The sequence below is a fragment of the Cricetulus griseus genome, chromosome 6 (genome assembly GCF_003668045.3).
Source record: "Cricetulus griseus strain 17A/GY chromosome 6, alternate assembly CriGri-PICRH-1.0, whole genome shotgun sequence".
Lineage (NCBI taxonomy): Eukaryota > Metazoa > Chordata > Mammalia > Rodentia > Cricetidae > Cricetulus > Cricetulus griseus.
This window is the reverse complement of record NC_048599.1, coordinates 73,528,373-73,534,729: the sequence shown is the minus strand read 5'-3', so window position 1 is coordinate 73,534,729 and position 6,357 is coordinate 73,528,373.

Genomic DNA, 6,357 nt, shown 5'->3' with positions numbered 1-6,357 from the left:
TCTAAGTCTGATGACATAACGTGATGGGCTAGCCCCGTGATCCGGTCACCATTTCTGCCCTGTCATGATGGACTGTACCCCTCCAGAACTGTAAGCCCAAGTAAACCCTTTCTCCCCACAGGTTGCTTTTGTTGGGGGTATTTTTATCACGGCAACAGAAATGAAATGAATACACTGCATTTTGGAATACATTTGCCGTCCTTGCTCTGCTGGGAGAATCTGGGCACACACATGCCTTCTCCAGCTCTGAGACTGTCTATACCCACTCCCTGGGCAGGAGTAGGCACCACCATTTTCTTTCGATTGATCCTTTAATTTGTCCCAAAGAGTCAAGAGCCACTAGCATCCAGGAAGAAGGAAAAAGGAAATGCAGGGGAAGAGAACCTTCCATCACCCCAGTTGCTGGATAGATTTGGTCTCTGCAGTAGCCTCCATCCCACAGAACACCTCATTAAAAGCATTTTGTAGGGTCTCTACATGCTCTTCCTCGGTGCCCCAATTCAGTGGCTTTGAGCTCAGTTATGGAAGTGTATCCCAGTCCTCTTTACAGAGTAGCAGGAGGAGGAGTAAAAGACAGCTCCTTGAGTCTTTAAGTATTTTGTAAGGACCTGAAGAGGACTTCAGCAAGTTGTGGGTGGGGCAGTGAAAAGCAGCTTGGAGATGCTGCCCGAGTTTGAATGACAAAGGTTTGTGACTTGTCATTAGGCACATGGATACCCCAGAAACATTCAGGGTTGATTGCTTATCTGCCATGTTATAAGAGCCAAGCTTCCTTACCTCTCTGTTCTACTCTCCTTGTCTCAAGGCTACTCCTTACTCATTTTCTGTTTTCTTAGATCTTTGCTTTGAATTAGCCCACCGTGGCTCATCTGGGTCTTGACCGTCCAGTTTGGTTGTGTGCTGCTAACAGACTGTGTCTTGGCATTTTCTAGTGGGAGAATACGGTTGACCTTGTTCATGGAGTAAGCCACATTCTCTGGGCTGATTCACCTATGAGTCTGGGTTGAGTCTTCCACCCAATCAAAAGGCAGAGGGCAGATCCGGAAGGCATTCCCTGGTCTCTGGGTAGGGTTCACGAAAGGCAGATGTCATGACTACTGTGTGTAGCACAGGGTGGATAACAGATAATTATTAGAAGCCCATCTTCCATTGCTGTCTGTGGACTCATCAGGAGCCCTTGACCTCAATCAGACTTCTTTGTGTTCTGGAAAGCATACCCTAACAGACACCGGCTTCTTCCTGGAGCCCCAAATTGCTTCTGGGAACCATACAAAAGTGAGTATTTATTTCTTGCCCACAATCCCATGCCTAAGCAGGTGGGACTTCGGAGATGGCACTGGGGCTTGAGGTCTGCCACAGCTCTGTAGTTAACCTCCGGTAGGCACTATTGTGTAGATGGGTTGTGAAAGAAATGACATTACACCATCTGGAGGAGACTGAATGAGAAGCAAGCAGGTTTTGGGGTATGAAAGCCTTTGTCATTTTATTTTACAATAAAAAATTCTAACAGCGTATGAACACTCTGTTCCCGGCAGAGGCAAAGGACGTACAAAGTTAATTAGAAAGCAAAGCATTGAAATAACAACAGCTACATTCAAAGCTCCTGTTCGGTACTTTGCCCAATGCATCCAGAGTGGTTTGAGAGAATCACAGACTGGGTTTTTTTCCACCCAGAGTCAAAGCACATGTGGAAACACTTACATATCCTCCAAACCACAGGGGACAAACAACGATAACAGCAACTCCATGTGGGCTGACTTTTGTGGGCAATTACAATCTGCAGAATTCCTTTATTTTTCCTTGATAAGAAGTTGTGTCATTGAACACATGACAACACAAATTAACTCAGTGGGGAGCAGGAACCAGATCAAACTTAACTGTGAAACAAATGGTTTTAATAGCAAATTCTTCCAATATGCTTTCCAACCATGTTCAGACACATTGTGCACACATGTCTCACAACCAACATGGGAGGTAGGAAGTACAGATGCTATTATTCCCATTTGACCCATGTGGAGCCACAGACTAGTTCAAAGTGAGTCATTCAAGTTCTAGAATATTTACACCTTCTCAAAAATTCCAGTCCAGCAACACTCCTCTGATTTTGTCTGGTACATTTCCCTTTTCTTTTCTCTCCTTAATTTATGTGAAGGTGGAGGTGAGTTTAGACCCAAAGAAGAAATAAAAGAGAGGAAGGTGAGGCCACGGTTAATTTATGTAAAGTACATTGGATGGCCTCCTTCCGTCATTTACAAGAGTCTGAGCAAGGCCAGAGGACAAAGCAATTAGTCTCTAGATTTATCATAGGATGTTCCAGACTTATAATAGGATGGCTCTAACTCAAGTATGGGTTTGACCTCTGAGAACAAATTCTACCTTTTTGAAATTTCCCTCTTTTTTGAAACCTACAGAATCAAAGCAACTCAACATCTTCTAAGAGAATTTGCTTCTGGTACAATTAATTTCCTAAATGTCCCTTTTCAGGAACACCTACATTTCAGTATCTACCTCCACCTAGGGTTCTATAACAGTTCACATAACAAATCCAGAGACCCTTCTGTTCTCAGGGCACTAACTTCTTATAGCCGGAAGGTCAGAGCCACTTGTAGCATCATTTTCACTGGAAACCTATTTTGTTTCAAAGAGAGTCTGTGGAGAGGCGCATCAATTTTCTCATCCATGCAAATGTGTGGCTGGAGCCACAATAATAGCACCTGAGCTAAGACCATGCAGTTCAATTTACAAGTATGTATTGTCGGCTGAGCTGAGCACGACACTAAGTTAACTGGGCCTTGGTCAGAGGTCTCTTCTGGGGCCCAGCAGTGGTATTCAGGAACTAGTGTGGGTAGGGGTGGGAGGTGTCTGGGGCCAGTTTAGCCAGTCTACAGGGGGTTCATTCAAGTGTGTGCACTCTCACCTGATGTGTGGGAGATGGCTTCCCTGGGGTGACGGGCAGTATCTAGAGGTCTTCCCTCTGAGTACCGGCTGCCAGGCGGTATCTTAGGGGTGTGGTCAGTTCCAGTCTGGCAGTTTCCTTTGGGGAGTCCTGCTCCTGCTCCCTGATCATGTTCCTTCCTCTGGGTACCAACTCTCAACAAGAGCCCTTGCCAAATGGGTCAATCCAGGGACCATGCTTATAGGACATAACCCTGCCTCTTTGCTTACAGCTGACTGGATGGGCACCTGACCTGAGGGAAGCTTATCCACAGGCAGATACAAACTGGACCAATCAGATTCTCAAGCACTTGTCTAAAGGGTGCTCAAAGATGCTAGTTCGAGAGTAGTCTGCATTGGGAAGGAAAAGTGTGGTGTGAGTCCTGGGGTCCGTGGTTGGTTCCATATGCACTAGTGAGTAAGCTGGCTGGTCCAGGCAAGCAAGAGGGTGAAGCAGGTGTGTTGAGAGAGACAGATGAAAGCAGGTGAGGGGAGAGTGCCAGAGAAAGAGCCATCAGAAAGAAGGGCTGATCGATGCCGATCCTCTGCCTTTTCCACATCTGCCTTTGGCTTCTGTAATTTATCCCTGTGTCTTTTTGTCAGTCCCTGTGCTGAAGTAAGGCTGAACAGGCTTCTAGTCCTTGAGAAGTTCCTAGACTGGAACGCCTTTGAGGTTGGACTAGATGGCAGAATGTAACTTCTAATACTTGGACCCAGTCAGTGACATGCTAAATTATACTTAAACCTTAAGGGTCTTGGACTGTAATTTGAAAGGGAAGTCCAAATTCTAAATACAGGTTTAAGTTCAGATCTTTTTCTCAAACTTGAAAACTGCTATGACATTATACACTGAACTTTGAGTGCTTGTACGCTATGTGGAAAAATGAGGCTCATTTATATGAAATCAATATCTTTTGATCCATTTCAATTTTTTGCCTGACAGGGGAGTGTTTCTTTTACTCAGCTGTAAGAATTTCACACCTCTTGAATTCTACCTACCCTCACAGAAGGTTTTCTTTTCAATCACAGATATTATGATTTCCTTTTTCGAATCAAGATTATTCAGAAATTGCATGTTTTGTCTTTTGTCTTTTTTTTTTTTCTGAGCTCTTAAAATAACAAGTACACAGAATTACTTCTCCTGGGACAGTGAATGGCCTTGAACCCTTCCAGAGGCAACTTCCCACTCTATAGTTTACAGTTGCCACCTCGTTCCTGCATAGGCCTCAGACCATAGGTACCAGGCTACACAATAGACCATTACATTCTTGCCCTACTGGGTCACCTGATGAAGTGACAGAGTGTCAGTGCATCCTTGCCTGCCTTTTTGACTCATGGTGCTGAATGAGTGAGTTACCCCCACCGGCTTCTGACTAAGTGTATTGTATCTTCAGTGGTACTCTCTAGAAAAAGTCAAATTGCCCCCCCCTTTTTTTTTTGGCAAGAGTATTATGGAGTTCCTCACATGAGTCTTGCCTATTTTTTAGATTTCTGGGCACAGTTAAAGACATGTGTTTCCAACAAATGTCCAGGCATCATGGTGAAATGGAGAGCAGGCTGGAGCATGAATCAGCAGGTTTGGGCTTAACCCTTCATGTGTCTGGACGTGGGCTTTCTTCTTCCAAGTCACTAAGATCCTCTATGGCTTCGATGCCTGTCTGAAGATCAGGACAATCTGAGCTCACTGCTGCCTCCTCTGGGCTCTCATGGAACCCCATGTTCACATCTGTGTGGGTCTCCTGTCCTGGGACCTATCACCTCTGACTATGCTTAGGGGACTCTTTAGAGAAGGGACCACATCTTAGTCCCAAGAGGTTTTAACGATGGTAGGAAAACATGAACACATTAATTTTTTTTATTAATTTCAGGTTTTCTTCTCATAGACTTCTTAAACCCATAGTATCTAGTTTAATAGTATCTGATTTATCATGCTATATTTTAATTGTCTCAATGAATTAAATATTTCATGGGGTTCTGCAAAGACCCCAGTGAGCTGTAGCTCCCTTGTCCTGGCAATCTGGAGCCACACCAAGGCTAACTCTAGATTCATGATCTGGAAGTTACTGGAATCCAAAGCTTAGACACTGCCTCTTGAAGCATTCATATTCTATAGTCTAGAAACTTTTCTCTCATATTCCAAACACTTACCAAGTCCATACAGTACTGTGTTGATACCACTGAACTGATGAAATATTGATATTACCGATAAAGTGGAACAATGTAGCTGGCTTTATCAGACTTACATAATTTGCATGAAAGGCTGAGTTTCTTTGGCTCTTTGTTCATTCAAGTGCATTGAATGCCTGCTTGGATAGATTTAGGCATTGCGTTAATCTGTCAGTAAAGTCTTGCACTGTCCACAGTGTTCTGCAAGCTGAATTCAGTTTTGGACTACAACTGGCCATTGGTAGAAATATACCATATATACACACAGAAATTACAAAAATACATTTTATTTATAGCTGATTTCTTATTAAGTAACAAAAAACTAACACTATGAAAGATCAACCGGCATACTAAAAGGACACTACCTAATGGCATCCCCACAAGAGACTTGTCTGGGGATTCCATGACATATCTCTGAACATTCCAGAAAGGACAATTTGCCAGAGGGAAATAAAAAGAGCTTCTTGGGAAAGTCTGTGCTTTGACAGTGTGAGTCCCCGTCCTAATCAGTTCCAATCCCACTCTTCTCTCAGCCTCTAAGTTCAGTAAAGACCAAAGAAACTCATGAATACAATGGATAGATGGGTTCAGAGGGGCATGGGTACAGCTGAAGCTAGATGGGTCATGGGTGAAGGCAGGATAGGACCATATTCTCCAACAGACACCAAATAAGCCCCCTGACATCATACATAGCTCCCAAAATTGGGGCAGAAATTTAGGGTTCTCTTTTCCTCTGGTACCCCCGAATCAGTTTTATTTGAACAGAGGGGTCATCAGTGGCTGGGTACCCAGAGCTACAAGGCAGTGTTTCTACCCAGGACTCTGTAGGCTGATGCTTCGTGCCAGGGAGAGTAGCATGGGATAGCACCATCCCAGGGTAGCATCCTGCCATCTCAGCAAATGTCCTCTTGCATCCATCCACCACAGAGAACTGGTGAACACAGACTTTTAAAAAGATGCTTTCATTTCATCTCAAACCAGATTTTCTACATTCAGAAGTTTCTAGAAGCAGAGGCTGCAACATGGGGTGACTGGATCCATCTTTCCCATCTCTAACGTAATCAGTAATAGTTTCTGTTGTACTACTCAGCAGCACATGCTGGACTCTACAATGGAGGAGACAGATCTTGTTAAAGTTACTGTATCTCTTATTTCCCCTGGATGGCCAGGTTCTTGGGCCATCTTCAATATAAAGAAAAACCTCCACAAATAACTGCTTCTCTTTTACAGGATCCCAAGCCTCTTAGCACCAATTCT